The sequence below is a fragment of the Gorilla gorilla genome, chromosome 1 (genome assembly GCF_029281585.2).
Source record: "Gorilla gorilla gorilla isolate KB3781 chromosome 1, NHGRI_mGorGor1-v2.1_pri, whole genome shotgun sequence".
NCBI lineage: Eukaryota > Metazoa > Chordata > Mammalia > Primates > Hominidae > Gorilla > Gorilla gorilla.
This window is the reverse complement of record NC_073224.2, coordinates 91,157,108-91,172,747: the sequence shown is the minus strand read 5'-3', so window position 1 is coordinate 91,172,747 and position 15,640 is coordinate 91,157,108. Positions and strand designations below refer to the sequence as shown.

General features: G+C 42.3%; 1 non-coding gene across 1 annotated transcript; it reads left to right on the top strand.

Annotated features, from left to right (window-relative positions):
- Positions 1-2,429: 2,429 nt before the first annotated feature.
- TRNAK-CUU (transfer RNA lysine (anticodon CUU)) lies at positions 2,430-2,502 on the top strand. Its single transcript has one exon. It is a non-coding gene; the product is annotated as a tRNA-Lys (tRNA).
- The last annotated feature ends 13,138 nt before the right edge of the window (positions 2,503-15,640 follow it).

Genomic DNA, 15,640 nt, shown 5'->3' with positions numbered 1-15,640 from the left:
TAATGAAGCCTGATTTTCTCTGGTTGTATGCCTTATGAGTGACTGATTTGTTCACTAATTATCCCAAAGTTTTTTTATCCTGCAGATTACATTAATAATAGTGTGATTTATATACTAGAAGAATATGCTCTATCAGGCTCAACAATAACTTCACATTTCTCATATTAGAGAAAGTTGAGCTATTACTATTCCCCTCAGAAGCATGTTCCTAAGACACTGCAGAATCTTCTCACCCCTACCTAGTTCAATGTCTTTAAAGCAGATGGAAATGTCATTGTGAACCAAAGGCTAGTCACATCCTAGGATTAAACCTATTTACCTCAAAGGCTTATTTTCAGGCTAACCAGGGTTCCTTACAGCTTTTTCTTATCAAAAACAATCCTGGAAAAATGGACTTAGAGAAATCTACAGGCCAATGGACTCCTAAAGACAAGATACAGTCAAAGTTTCTAACCAGGAATTAAAAGATCAGGCTTACTCCCTAGGTTGACAAACAATTGGTCCAAACCATATGGAGTTGCTCCTTCTACAGAGCCCTCAGCACAGTGGTACCTGAGACTAGACTTCATGAGCAGGGTTCTTGGGCAGGCAGAGCACATTCTGGGATGGCAGAAGACATTCTGCCTGTCCAAGAATTTCAAAGAGCCTCCATCTGCCCCTTGGAGTCAGGGTCTATGTCAATCATGATGCCGAGTTTCCAGACAGGAGGAGAATGGACTAATTAATTTCTCAAATTCGCCTTCAAAACCAGACTCTGATCCCCCACTTTCAGCATAAGGGAACAGACCCAGTAAGTTAAATTGAAGTTAAAAAAACAAAAAACAAAAAACCCTGGTCTGAGGTTTCCTAGGAACCCATTTGAATAGTGCACAATACAAACTCAACAGATATCTTCTGCCAGCTCTTTTCAATTTTCTCTGCTATGTGTGATATTTTCCATGGATGAGACCAGAGATGTTTGGTTGTAAATGATTGTCAGATGTTTAAACAATTTTGTTGCTGAAACATGATAATTTCCAGAAGCCCCTTTTCTGTACACGGTATCTTTTGCTAAGACCCACCACAAAGAAAATGAGTTGTACAAGAAGAATGGCAGAAGATCTGGAAATTAACCAAAAAAAAATGGACCATAACATGCCTCAAACAAAACAAAAAAAAATCATTAATAAGAAACAAGCCAGTTTCTAAGGGTCATGGAAAGAATACACATTGAGTTCCCAGCAGCTGGCTATGTTTCAAAGTCAGTAACCTCCAACTTGTCAGGGAAGATTGTGGTTAATGCTGTGAAAGACATGTGCTGAAAGATTTCTGGTTGCCCTTAAGTTTCTGAATTTCTAGTCAGGATATCATACCACAGATGTGCAAAACAGAAAAGTCTGGTAAAGTCTAAGTGGGTCCTGCTGTAAGTGTATAAAATCTTAACTTATAAAACCAATACATTAGATAATCACATATCAAAAAAGGATTAACTCGAAAATATTTTTAAATAAAAATTTCCCTATTCACTTAGTAGGTTGAATCATATGAAACTGCAAATATTTGACTCTTTTTGACCCAAAAACCCCCAAATTCTGGCAATTCAAGCTATACTTTTCATTAACAACATTGGTACTAAAAATTTAAAGAGAGTATTAGCAATCCCTACAAAAGGTTGCAGAAATAAAATTTTTAAAAAATATATTTCTCAAATTACAAAGTCAACAGGAAATTATTTTGTTCAATGTTTTCTATTTTTAGATGTATAATTTTTTTCAGTGACATACCTATAGCCTCTTTTAATCTGAATACCACAGGATATAATCAGTGATAACTAAGAATTTTTTTTTTTTTTTTTTTTTTTTTTTGAGACAGGGCCTCACTCTGTAGCCCAGGCTGGAGTGCAGTGCAGGCACAATCTCGGGTCACTGCAACCTCCACCTTCTGGATTCAAGTGATTCATGTCTCAGCCTCCCTGGTAGCTGGGATAACAGGCGTGTGCCACCACGCCCAGCTAATTTTTGTATTTTTTGGTAGAGATGGGATTTCACCTGAAGTAAGAATTTCAGTAATAAATTTGGCAATGCCTAAAATAATAGTAATACACTTCATGTTTGTTTATTTTTTATATTTCAAAGTAGCTTTAAATGAAATGACTCTATTAAGCCATTTCTCCAAATCCTTTGTGTGAAAATGAGACAAAGATGGAAGAAAGAGAAAGAAAGAAGGAAAGATGGACTAATTTTAATTATCAGAATTTAGACACCCAAATGAGCATTGTCTTTCAAAGGACTCCCTATAGCTACATATCTAATTCCAGGTGACGCTGCCACACTGATCAGAACGTTCATGGAATTCCTCTTTGGAATCACTTTCCAAGTTACATAAGAAAACCAGTACATTCTTTAACAGTCATATTTTTTTCTTTTTCTTTTTAAATTCCAAAACGGGGTGTCTAGCTAGATCAGTTGGTAGAGCATGAGACTCTTAATCTCAGGGTCATGGGTTCGAGCCCTACGTTGGGCGCTGTGTTTCCCAGCATTTTGGGAGGCCGAGATGGGCAGATCACTTGAATTCAGGAATTCGAGACCAGCCTGGCCAACATAGCAAAACCCCGTCTCCACAAAAAAATACTAATATGAGCCAGGTGTGGTGGCGCATGCCTGTAGTCCCAGCTACTTGGGAGGCTGAGGTGGGAGGATCACTTGAGCCTAGGAGGTGGAGGCTGCAGTGAGCTGAGAGCGCCACTGCACTCCGGCCTGGGTGACAGAGTGAGACCTTGTCTCAAAAAAAGAAAGAAAGAAAGAAAAGAAAAGAAAATGGCACCAACCAGCTTATTGATCTACTTAGTTCCAGATGCTTTTTGACTATTTGCTAAAATGTGTACATACATGCATACATAAAAATAAAATAAAAACGACTCGGAAAGGAAATATTTTTACACTGAGGATATCCAAGAATGCCAGGTACATTCTACCACTTTCCCTTTTTGTCTGCTTATTACCCACTTCCTCCAGCAGTACCCTCCACCTTCTGACAGAAAACCAGGTCTCTTCTCTGTAAACCAAGGTGGTTCGAAATGAGATGGTGGGAATGTCCCTTACAACGGCCAGCCCCAATCCCACCGGGAGTAACTTCGACATATTCCTTTACTCTTTCTGCGTCTTTTAACATATCTGAAAATGGAAAGTAGGTAAACTGCACCTACTTCCTCAGAAGGTGGAAGGGATTCGTGGTGTAATCTCTCTACGTGGGCGGAAACACAATGTAAGCACCCAAATAACAAAATGTAAATGTCTAGCAAGTATATAAAAAACCATCAGGAAAGGTTTTTTGTTTGTTTGTTTTTGTTTTTGTTTTTCATATAAAAGGCCAAAAGTAGGGAAGTGACAGAAAGGCTGATTGCCGACCTTTTCAGAGCTTACTTATTTTAAACAATTACACTGACTCATAAAATAAAAGTATTTCTTGTGCCCCGGTCAAAAGCAAGTGGGTTTTTACTTTAAGGGTGAATAATAATAATGCTTTGGGGATGACGAATAAAAGGGCTTCCCCCGGCTAGCCGAGGTGGAGCCATCGGGGATATACCATCTCTCCTCGTCGATCTGGAAGGCTTTCTGAAGGAACTGGGGTTTGTGTCCCTGGCACTCCGGGGACCTGCGTGGGGCTCAGCGCGCTGCCAGGCGGCCTCAGCAGCCCAGAGCTTCAGCGGTTGCTATGGCAACAGGCCGCCCCGAGCAGCAAAGTCCCTGCGTGGGCGACTGCACTTCCCAAGCGCGGAGAGTCTGCCCAGTGAGTTCCGCCCTCTCTAGCGCGCTTTCTGTGATCCACCAATCAGGCGCTGCCACGCCCGAGCTGAGTGGTCAGCTTGCCTGGGAGGGTGGGGTTAGGGTGCAGAAACACGACGGAGAAGGGGGCTGTATTTCCCCTGGCCTGTGAAATGGATGTTAGTGACTAAAGCTCAATTTTCCAGTTAAGGGAGGAGCCAAGACTTTTAAGTCGAGTGTTCCTGTGGGGCCAAAAGGATGGTTTCAGAGAAATCCCAGGAAGTGAGAGTGCTGGGATATGCGAGGGGCCCACGGAGCCCTCCCCTGCGTGTCTGAGATCACACCCTGCGGGTACCCTGCCGTCATGTGCTGAAGGAGGTGACTGGATCTCGAATCCAGAGTTTGCTCCTGAGATCGAAAAACAAAACAACCCAATAATAGTAATGACAGCCCTGGGTGGGGACAGTTGCAGCAGGTCTCATGAGAAAGTCAGTAATTGTGTAGGTTCAGGGAAGGCGTGGGCATGTTGGTGAAGTAAGGTTCTGTGTGGAAGAAGAAAATGCTGCTTCTGGGGAAGAGAATACCGTCAGAAGGAAGGAAAGAAAGGAGGGAGTGGGAGGGGAGGGGAAATCAAGGGAGAGGAGAAGAGGGGAGGAGGGAAGGTGAGGTGAGGTGATTGGTATTCTGCCAATCCCATTCTGCACACTAGTGAGACCTAGCAAGGACTAGAGTTTCAGGGGGAAAATACGAGAATAATGAAAGATAACAGAGAGGAAAGAAAAAAGAAATAATTGAAAAGTTTGAAAGAAGAAAGACAACAGCTGAACCAATGGAGGTGAAAATAGAAGGAAATGAAAATTCTGCAAGCTTTTGTTTCATGGATAAAAGGACTGTATTTTCTGGTCCATTATCAGGATACAAAATGAAAAAAAAAAAGCTATTGAACTTGTGGAGAAAGTGGCTGGTTTAAATTAGTCCTGTCCCCGAAAATCCAAGCTGCGTGTTTGTCAGTCTTATGGCTGATTTAACTCATAGGCCCAGGAGAGAAAGGATAGAAGGAAGCCTGAATGACCAGCAAAGAATCTGCATCCAATCAACACTCAGAGCATGTATGCTACTTTCTTCAGAAACCTTCAGGAGTCATAGACTATGGTCAGTTCTTCATCAGAATTATTTTAGATTTACTTCAGTTGTTTTTTCATCAAATGCACATAAAACATGGAATTGTTCTTAGCTGTGCAGACCTTGTCTATTTTCTGAAAGGAAAAACAATGTTAATTTTTAAAGCCCTACATACATGACATCTTTGTACTTTTCAAATCATTGTGTCACCCCCTTCCCTTCTCTTTTGACGGTGCCTGGCTGAATCTCTCCTATTCTCACAATGGCTTTGCCTCCATTCTGCTGAAGTCGCTTCCCATTGCTCACATTATTATACTGTTTTTACTTCACTTCCAAGCTTGTTTCTGACTACACAAAGGGTGCTGTAATTCTGAGTTCCCTATATATAGAGTTGCTTTTCCAGGAACATTATTAATAAAAGGAAAGGTCTTCCTTTTCCATTATGGAGATATACCCATGTTACGTTGTGCTTTGATGATCTGGGCTCTGACTTATAAAACCAGTGTTACTATAATTTTCACATCTTTGAGCAGCTCTGCCCAGTCAGTTCCCCATAGGTACCTCGGGAGTTTTTCTTGTTTTATTTTTGAATCTTAGCTGGAATCTATCTTCATTAGGAGTCTAGCGTCTTGTTCTCCGTAGAGCTCTGAAATGGTATAACAGAGAGAAGGGTACTAGAAACAGCAGGCTGACTCTCTTTAATTTTCTTTTTCTTTTTCTTTTTCTTTTTTTTTTTTTTTTGAGACGGAGTCTCGCTGGTCGCCCAGGCTGGAATGCAGTGGCGCAATCTCGGCTCACTGCAAGCTCCGCCTCCCGGGTTCACGCCATTCTCCTGCCTCGCCCTCCCTAGTAGCTGGGACTACAGGCGCCCGCCACCACGCCCGGCTAACTTTTTGTATTTTTAGTAGAGACGGGGTTTCACCGTGTTAGCCAGGATGGTCTCGATCTCCAGACCTTGTGATCCGCCCTCCTCGGCCTCTCAAAGTGCTGGGATTACAGGCGTGAGCCAGCGCGACCGGCCGACTCTCTTTAATTTTCTAACAACTCAAATAGAAAGTTTTTTGGCTTCTGCTGTTTCCTGACTCTTCCTTTCCTCTTTTCATATAGCTGGTCTACCTTACTGATGTTTCAAGTCACTCTAGCTGCTAGAATTTAGGTGAATTATATTTCAGGCTTTCAAGCCATTTAAGGGGACAAGGAAGATTGTTAACGTCTGGACCTCAGATCCACTGGCCTTAAGAGCTCAGTATCACTCCCCACGATGTTGGCAGGTTGGTGTATGTTGTTCTCTGATGTTACCTTGTAGCCATCTAAATGGCTCTCTGCATGCTAAACCTTGGGGAGGAAAGGCTCAAATAGGGTTCACCTTCCCTAACTCCTACTCTTCCATCATTTTTTAAACTATCACAATATCCTGGACATTCTCATTCACTGCTGAATCAGTATAGTTTGAGTGTTTGGAAAAGAGGCGGTGGGAGGAGAACAAAGATGAGTGGAAAAAGCTGAAGTGAAAGCCTTTTCTCAAAAGCTCCTAGTCAGGAGAAGTGACACTGTAGGGCAGACAACTCTAGAAATAGTAGGATACACAGAGGAAGGGCCAGAGTTCACAGACGTATGTGAACTCGATGTTGTAAATAGAACATGGGTATAAGGAAGACAGAACACTCTAGTGGTTGCTGGCACAAACTCCTGGGTTCTGATTTCCACTGTGGTGATTACTATGTGGTGACCCTAGACAAGTTACTCAACCTCAGCTTCCTTGTCTGTAAAAGGGGGATACTAATGGCACCAACTTCACAGGGTTGTTGTGACAATTGAATAAGTTGATTATATAAAGTGCTTGGAATAGCATCTGGCATTTGGAAGTGCTAAATAGGTATTAACTATTATTATTCTAGAGCCATAATCCCAAACCCACAGCAGCTTGCCACCACAGGAGTGTCTCTGATACAACCATTCTTTGAGCAAGGACAGTGGGGCATTCTTTCTCATAGTTACTTGTTCTTTTATTGCTATAGGCTCTACTTGGTGTCCAGGACATTAATTAAGCAAACAAGCTTTTGCTTAGAATTCAGTAAAAGCATCATAATCCATTTTCATTTCTACTTTAATACAAGGGTCAGTATGAATTGTCATCCATTGATAGTGGAAATTCTCTACAATAGCTTCTCTATGAGTATGTTAGCAGCACAGTGGAAAAAGAAATATATGAGAACCTTGACTGCTTTCCACCTCTTTCTCTCATAACTCTCAGGATTCCACAATCAATTCCTTCCACACTACCAAGGAGAATCCAAAGAAATCAGTGTCCTGAGATCCACCACTGAAATTAAGCATTGCTGTGGGTGAAACTCAAGTGACGCTGACTTTCCAGGATATAGGAGTAATTAGAAATATGAAGTGAATAAGAGAAGGTGGAACATTTGATGAGAAGTGATAAGTGGCCACAAGGTGGCACAGGACAACAGCCACAGAGCACTCCCTTCCTCCCAAGTGACTCCATTTTGCATAAGGGCTCTGTCTCTGCTGCCCTGCCCTCTTACAACTTAGCACCCTTAAAAGCTGTCTTTGGAAACACCCTCGTGCCTTTCTTCTCCCACATTCCGTAGTCAGTGGTCCTCTTTCCCTAGTCCCTCTTTTCTTTCAATAGGTCTCAATTCTCATTGTTTCAGCATGGATTCCCTTTACTCGCAGGTGACCCTGCTTGTTGGTCCTGTACTCAGCAATTCCTCCTTCAGAAAAGTGAGCTCGGCAGGGCACGGTGGCTCATGCCTGTAATCCCAGCACTTTGGGAGGCCGAGGCGGGCAGATCACGAGGTCAAGAGATTGAGACCATCCTGGCCAACATGGTGAAACTTCGCCTCTACTAAAAACACAAAAATTAGCCGGGCATGGTGGCAGGCACCTATAATCCCAGCTACTTGGGAGGTTGAGGCAGGAGAATCGCTTGAACCCAGGAGGCGGAGGTTGCAGTGAGCCAAGATCACACCACTGCACTCCAGCCTGGGCAACAGAGTGAGACTCTGTCTCAAAAAAAAACTAAATAAATAAATAAAATAGAAAAGTGAGCTCCTCCCCTGCATCTCCAAGTCACACATTCAGTGGAATCTAAGTGAGGCATGCAGCAGAGTCCACTGGTTTGGCCATTTCACCAGTCACGTTGGGGTCCAACAGGGCTGAGTAACAGAAGGCTGTTGATTGACTTTATGTAATCTTCAAGAGTTTCCTGAGTAGTCAGTTTGAGTTTTTTAGATGATATGATCTTCTATAGAGGAAATAGATTAGGGCATTAAAATTGAGAAAGCAGTGCCTGACTGGATGTTTGTTAAGGAATTATTACCCAAAGACAAGTGGCCTAGGAGTCAGTAGACTGACCTGGATTTTAATCCCACCCCTAGCACATAGCCTGTATGTTTAGGCCAGTTAATTAATTCTATGAGTGGCATCCTTTTGTCCATAAAATGAGGGTAATATACATCTTGTAGGATTTGTAACATGTAAAATATCTACTTCAGTAAATGTTGGTTTCCTCTTTTTCCCTCATATGCAAAATGAAGGGGACTGGGCCAGGTGTTGTGGCTCACACCTATAATTCCAGCGCTTTGGGAGGCCAAGGCTGGAGGATAGACTGAGCCTAGGAGTCGGGGATCAGCCTGGGCAACAAAGTGAGACCCCAACTCTACAAAAAAAAAAAAAATCAAAAAATTAGCTGGATGTGGTGACACGCACCTGTGCCTGTGGTTCTAGCTACTCAGAAGGCCGAAGCAGGAGGATTGCCTGAGCCCAGGAAGTTCAGGCTGCAGCGAGCCAAGATCATGCCATTGCACTCCAGCCTGGGCAACAGAGTGAGACCCTGTCTCAAAATAGTAGGGGGAGGAGGGACTGGACTAGATCTTTAAGTCTCTTCCAATGTTAATATTCTATGTTCTATATCTTATTACAATGATGACTCTCATAAATTAATGGAAGTCTGGCAGCAAGTGAATAATAAAGTATCTCCTCATTTTAGGGGAACAGGGGCTATCTAGAACTAAAATAGGATTGCTTTACACTTCTGTGAGCTTTCTCTATAACTCCTTCCTCTCCAGACCTTTTGAAGAGGCAGAACAGTTTCCTGTCCCTCAATCAAAGACTACATATAAACAGGGAGTGGGCTGGGCATGGTGGCTCATGCCTGTAATCCCAAAACTGTGGGAGGCCAAGGCGGGCTGATCATTTGAGATCTGGAGTTCGAGACCAGCCTGGCCAACATGGTGAAACCCTATCTCTATTAAAAATACAAAAATTAGCCGGGTGTAATGATATGCACCTGTATTCCCAGCTACTTGGGAGGCTGAGGCATGAGAATCACGTGAACCCAAGAGGCAGAGGTTGCAGTGAGCCGAGATCACACCACTTCACTTCAGCCTGGGTGACAGAGGGAGACTCTGTCTTTAAAAAAATAATAATAGGGAGTGGCCTCAGCCAAAGACATGGCTAGTTTAGAGTGGGAAGGGCTCAGCAACTTCCCAAAGCACAGGGTCCCAGCAGAAAGGCTACCCTGTGATCCTTCCCTCAGGAATGGCTTCCTTCCAGTGCCCCTATTACCTCCTCTTAGAGCCCGGAGACACTGCAAATGTCAGTGTCCAGGATGCTCTGGGTAGAAGTTAATGATTACATGAGTCAGCTCTTTCTGCAAACCCTGATGCCTATGCCTGGTCACTCTAAATCTGGAAGAGACACTGCATAATCTTTGGAAATTCACTGCAGTTATTTTCTTCATCTCCCAATAATCAACCTCAACAACATCCCTCAGTCCTAGGAACTTCCTAGATGGAGTTTGGTCTCTAGACTAGCTATGGGATATCGTAACAGCTATGAAGGAATAGAATCATTTTGTGACTTTAACCTATTAGCCCTCTAGTACTGGACTTAAACAGAGAGACAGGTTTAAAAAAAAAAGCCCATGACTCAAGTTAAGGACTCCAGAGCCTGGAAACTCTCTCTCAGGATTGATACCTCTGTTGTTTTTTCAGGACTTAATGTTAGGAACATGGGTTCTCTATATTGGGGGAGTATTATGGAGTGAATTGTGTCTCCACAAAATTCATGTGCTGAAGTCCTAACCTCAGAATGTGATTGTATTTGGAGTGAGGGCCTTTAAAAGATAGTTAAGGTAAAATGAGGTCATATGGATGGGCCCTAATCCAATATGACCGGTGTCTTTTAAGGAGAAGAGATTAGGACACAGATATACCAAAGGTAGATCATGTAAAGATACCAGAAGAGAATGGCCATCTACAAGCCAAAAAAAAAAAAAAAGCGGTCTTCAAAGAAACCAACCCTGCCAACACCTTGATCTCAGACTTCAGCCTCCAGAATTATGAGAAAATTAATTTCTGTTGTTTAAGCCACCCAGCTGGTGTACTTTGCTATGTAATTCCAGAAAACTAATATAGGGAGAGTTATTAAGACATGTCTCATATTTCTGCCCTTTCTTATTGCCTCCAACCAGATTGTATCTGCTTCCCTGTGTCTACTTGCTGGCTTGGAACTTATTAAGATTGGATCCTTCCTGGAAGAAATTTGCTGATGGAGGCAGAAGGACACTCAGAATTGAAACTGTGTGAGCTTTGGTGCCTGGGATCCTTACTTGCTGTTGCCCATACTTAATTCAAATACTCAATGGATATTTATTATGTCCTAGGGCTATAAGAACATAAGAAAAAGACCCCTGAGACTAGGAAAGAAAGCTTCAAAGAGATGGTCATTTAGACCATTTTTAAAGAATGAGAGGAATTGTTGGAGAAGATTGGCATGGGAGAAGAGAATTGAAGCAGAGGGAACAGCATGTACAAAGGTACAAAGATGTGAAACAGAATGACCCGCTGGAGGAACTACATCCTACTGACTAGAATATAGTGTCCATGTGGGCCTGTGGCACAAGGAGAGATAGGAACCCAAACCCGGTTGGAAAGTACAATCTGGGAGGCAGCTGCGGGGTGTGGAGGAGCCTCAGGTTATTCTCCACTATCTACAGCATGCCCAGGTAGAGTGGTTTCAGCAGTCAGAGAGTGCCCTCAGGCAAAGAATAGCAGCTGCTGACAGCTGGAAATTGTAATCCATGGTAATGGTTGCAGCTGAGATGTGGGTGGGTACCCCCAGCATCTCCTAGATCAACCATACATTTGTGTGAGCCATTTGGTTTTCTCTAGTAGGTCTTGATTTAAGTTCCTGAACTCTGCCCACCACCACCAGCAGCCATGACTTCTTGGCAAGACTGCAAACCCCTCCCTACCTTCACTCTTTAGATAAGTTGTTTAAAGATGCTGTGCCTCCTTCGGAATTTCATTGATTTCCATGTTCCATTCTGCCTGTTCAGCCTCTGCCAACCACTGTCCTGGACTCTCTGGCAGACTGTGCCTTCCTGGTTCTTGTTGGTTACTGGTTGCTTACTGGTTGCAGCCCTATACCTGTTCTTGAACCCCAACTATTGACCCTGTCCTAGGTTTAGTTTACTAATATGGTCTAAATTCTAGTACAGTGATAACTTGAAGAAGCTCAGGCCTAACTTACTAACCATAATATCTTACCCTATTGGAACTGAGCTTTTCTCAAAGAGTACCTCCAGTGTCTTCACTCCGTCAGGATCAGTCAGTCCTTCTACCCTCACCCAACTATCTATAGCCCTAAAGGACCACTGATCATGGCAAGTTAAGGCAATTATCAATAAGGAAGAACAATGATAAAGTATTAGAAGAGGTTAAGTTAAAACCTTGTGTTGCTGAATTTGAAATAGAGAAGTATCAATATTAACTTGTAAGGTATTTTATCTTTTAAAAATTCCCTTGCTCTGTCCACTGAAAAGCCAAGAAATAATGATCAACCTAGTATCAATGAATATCTCTAGAGCCAATATTGTGAATCTGAAATCTATTTTCCATTAAAAGAAATCATGGCTGATTCCAGATCTAGGGCAGGAAAGGTACAAGATGAGTCTGGAACATCTTATAATAGAAAGGAAGGAAGGAAGCTACACATGATCATTAGGTGTAGGGTCCAGCCCTACAGGGCTTAGCAGGTGTTCTCCCTGTGTGCAGAGATGAGAGATTGTAAGAAATAAAGACACAAGACAAAGAGATAAAGAGAAAACAGCTGGGCCCGGGGGACCACTACCACCAAGACACAGAGACCGGTAGTGGCCCTTCCCTTTTAGGTAGCCGAAGCAAAGAGGGAAGGCAGTATATGTCAGCATTTTCTTCCATGCACTTATAAGAAAGATCAAAGACTTTAAGACTTTCACTATTTCTTCTACCGCTATCTACTACGAACTTCAAAGAGGAACCAGGAGTATGGGAGGAACATGAAAGTGGACAAGAAGCGTGACCATTGAAGCACAGCACCACAGGGAGGGGTTTAGGCCTCCGGATGACTGCGGGCAGGCCTGGATAATATCCAGCCTCCCACAAGAAGCTGGTGGAGCAGAGTGTTCCCTGACTCCTCCAAGGAAAGGGAGACTCCCTTTCGCGGTCTGCTAAATAACGGGTGCCTTCCCAGGCACTGGCATTACCGCCTGACCAAGGAGCCCTCAAGCAGCCCTTATGCGGGCGTGACAGAGGGCTCACCTCTTGCCTTCTAGGTCACTTCTCACAATGTCCCTTCAGTACCTGACCCTATACCTGCCAGTTATTCCTAGGTTATATTAGTAATGCAACAAAGAGTAATATTAAAAGCTAATGATTAATAACGCTTATACCAATGATTGATAATTGTCCATGATCATCTCTATATCTAATTTGTATTTTTTTATTCCAACTATTTTCTTTATTATACTGCTACAGCTTGTGCCTTTGGTCTCCTGCCTCGGCACCTGGGTAATCCTTCACCCACAATTAGGGCCATGTTAAAGGAATTCAGGAGTCACTTATTAGCAAAGACAGAATAATTGGAGCACAAGCATCAAGAAGAATAAAAACTGAAATCATTTGAAATGCACCAAATTATGTTTGAATCCATGGGTTTAAAATGTTACCTTTTAAAAAACTCTATTTGATCACCTGTGGAGTATGATTAGGAAGCAACTTAACTATTTTGAGAACTTTTAAATAAAGGGAAAGAATCAGACACTTGTCTGCCTTTCGTATATGAACCGAATCATTAGGTAGCCAAATAGTCAGGGGAGGGGTCTTTTAATAGACATTAAAGCTAATAAACTAACAGTGATTGAATTCGAATATCATTTGAAACCCTCAATATGTTAATAGAACTAGGCAATTAGCATCAATGGCTGCTAACATACACACACACACACACATACCCACACACACACATCACACACACATACATGACATTATGTGCTATCTGGTAAAAGGACACAACACAGTATCATCTCCAAAGTAGTCTTGCCAAAAAAAATCAAACCTATCTAATCAAATCTCTAAATCCAACTACTAATTTACAGAAAATACAAATGAGAGGGAACATGCTAAACTACACCATACAATGTAATTAACAAAATTCATACTGTGGGAATCTATTAATGAAGCAATTTAGTTTATTCAACAAATAAAGTGCAAGGTGAAAGAAGAATATGGCGAATTATAGATTAAAAGAGATTTAAAAGACATCATTTTTTAAACTGATAAAACTTAACTATAGTGTTTAGGGATGCACCCTGGAGTGATAAAGCATTTTTAAAAAGCAAAGAAGCCCAGTGCATTACAAGAATTACTAAAGGACTGGAAGAGTCTGGGTTCTTATTTTGTAATATTTCTAAAACTGAGTCCCTTGAATGCAAACCCCCCCACCCCAAAAAAAATAGAAGGGATTTTTTTTAAAAATTTTTTTAGAAGGAGTTTGGCTCTTGTTGCCCAGGCTGGAGTCCAATGGCACGATCTTAACTCACTGCAACCTCTGCCTCCCGAGTTCAAGTGATTCTCTTGCCTCAGCCTCCCAAGTAGCTGGGATTACAGGCAGCTGCCACCATCCCAGACTAATTTTTTATATTTTTAGTAGAGTAGCTGGGATTACAGGCACCCGCCACCACACCCGGCTAATTTATATTTTTAGTAGAGATGGGGTTTCATCATGTTGGCCAGGCTGGTCTCGAACTCCTGACCTTCAGGTGATCCACCCATCTCGGCCTCCCAAAGTGCTGAGATTACAGGCGTGAGCCACTATGCCCAGCCAGAAGAGATCTTGACAGAAGAGATTTTAACAATGACAACACAAGCAAATTTCAACGTTTATAATATGGCCTAGTAATTTGTTTTTCAAATTTAATTTAAAGTGATCATTGTAAAATATGCCTCTTATATCATGACTCAGTATACATGTTTGTAGTCTAGCTCAGGATTTTCCAAACTATGGGTCTAAAATAAATTTGGTGGGTTGTTATCAGCATTAAAAAATATCAAATAGGCAGCTTAGGAGGCTGAGGTGGACAGATTGCTTTGAGTTCAGGAGTTCAAGACCAGCCTGGGCAACATAGCAAAACCCCATCTCTACAAAAAATATAAAAATTATCCAGGCCTAGTGGTTTATGCCTATAGTCCTAGCTACTCGAGAGGCTGAGGCTGGACGATTGGTTGAGCCCAGGAAGGAGAGGTTGTAGTGAGAGGTTGCACGCCTGCCTGTGTGACAGAGTGAGATCCTGTTTCAAAAAATAAAATCAAATACGATGAATAAGTACTGGAGACTTAATGAATAGCGTAGTGACTATAGTTAATAACAATGTATTGCATGCTTGAAATGTGCTAGGTGAGTATATCTCAAGTGTCCTCACCACAAAAAAGAAATGGTAACTGTGTGAGGAGAGGGATATGTTAATCGGCTTGATTGTGGGAGTCATTTCACAATACATACATACATACAACATCATATCATACAGCCTAAATATATGCAATTTTAAATTGTCAATCAGACCCTTCCAGTTCATAAAGCTGAAAAAAAAAATCAAGTCAGAAAGAACTGAAGAGAAAATTGAGAGCCAGGCAGGCATTGTGGCCCAAGCCAGCACTTCAGGATGCTGAGTTGGGAGGATCTCTTGAGCCCAGGAGTTTGAGACCACCCTGGGCAACATAATGAGACCTCCTCTCTATAAAAAAGTAAATAAAACAAAATTAGCTGGGTGTGGTGGTGCACACCTGTAGTCCCACCTACTCAGGAGGCTGAGGTGGGAGGATCACCTGAGTCCAAGGAGGTCGAGTCTGCAGTGAGCCAAGAATGCACCACTGCACCCCAGTCTGGGCAACAGAGCAAGACCGTGTCTCAAAAAATAAAAAATAATCACGCCTGTAGTTCCAGCTACTAGGGAGGCTGAGGTGGGAGTATTGCTTGAGCCCAAGAGGTCAAGGCTGCAGTGAGCCGTGTTTGCACCGTTGCACTCCAACCTGGACAAGATTGAGACCCTGTCTCAAAAAATAAAAATAAACATAAAAATATAAAAATATGGCCAGGTTTATGCCTGTAATCCCAGCACTTTGGGAGGCCGAGACAGGCAGATCCCTGGCACCCAGAAGTTTGAGACCCCATATCAAAATTAGCAAGGCATGATGGTGCCTTTCTGTAGTCCCAGCTATTTGGGAAGCTGAGGTGGGAGGATTCCTTGATCCTGGGAGGTTGAGGTTGCAGTGAACCAAGAACACACCACTGCATTCCAGCCTGGGTGGTGGCATGAGACCCTGTCTCAAAAAAAAAAAAAAAGAAAAGGAAAAAAATATATATATATATGTAATAACAGTAAAAAATAAAGAAAATTGAGTCCATCTCATGTGATTAAAGAATTATTTTTTGGA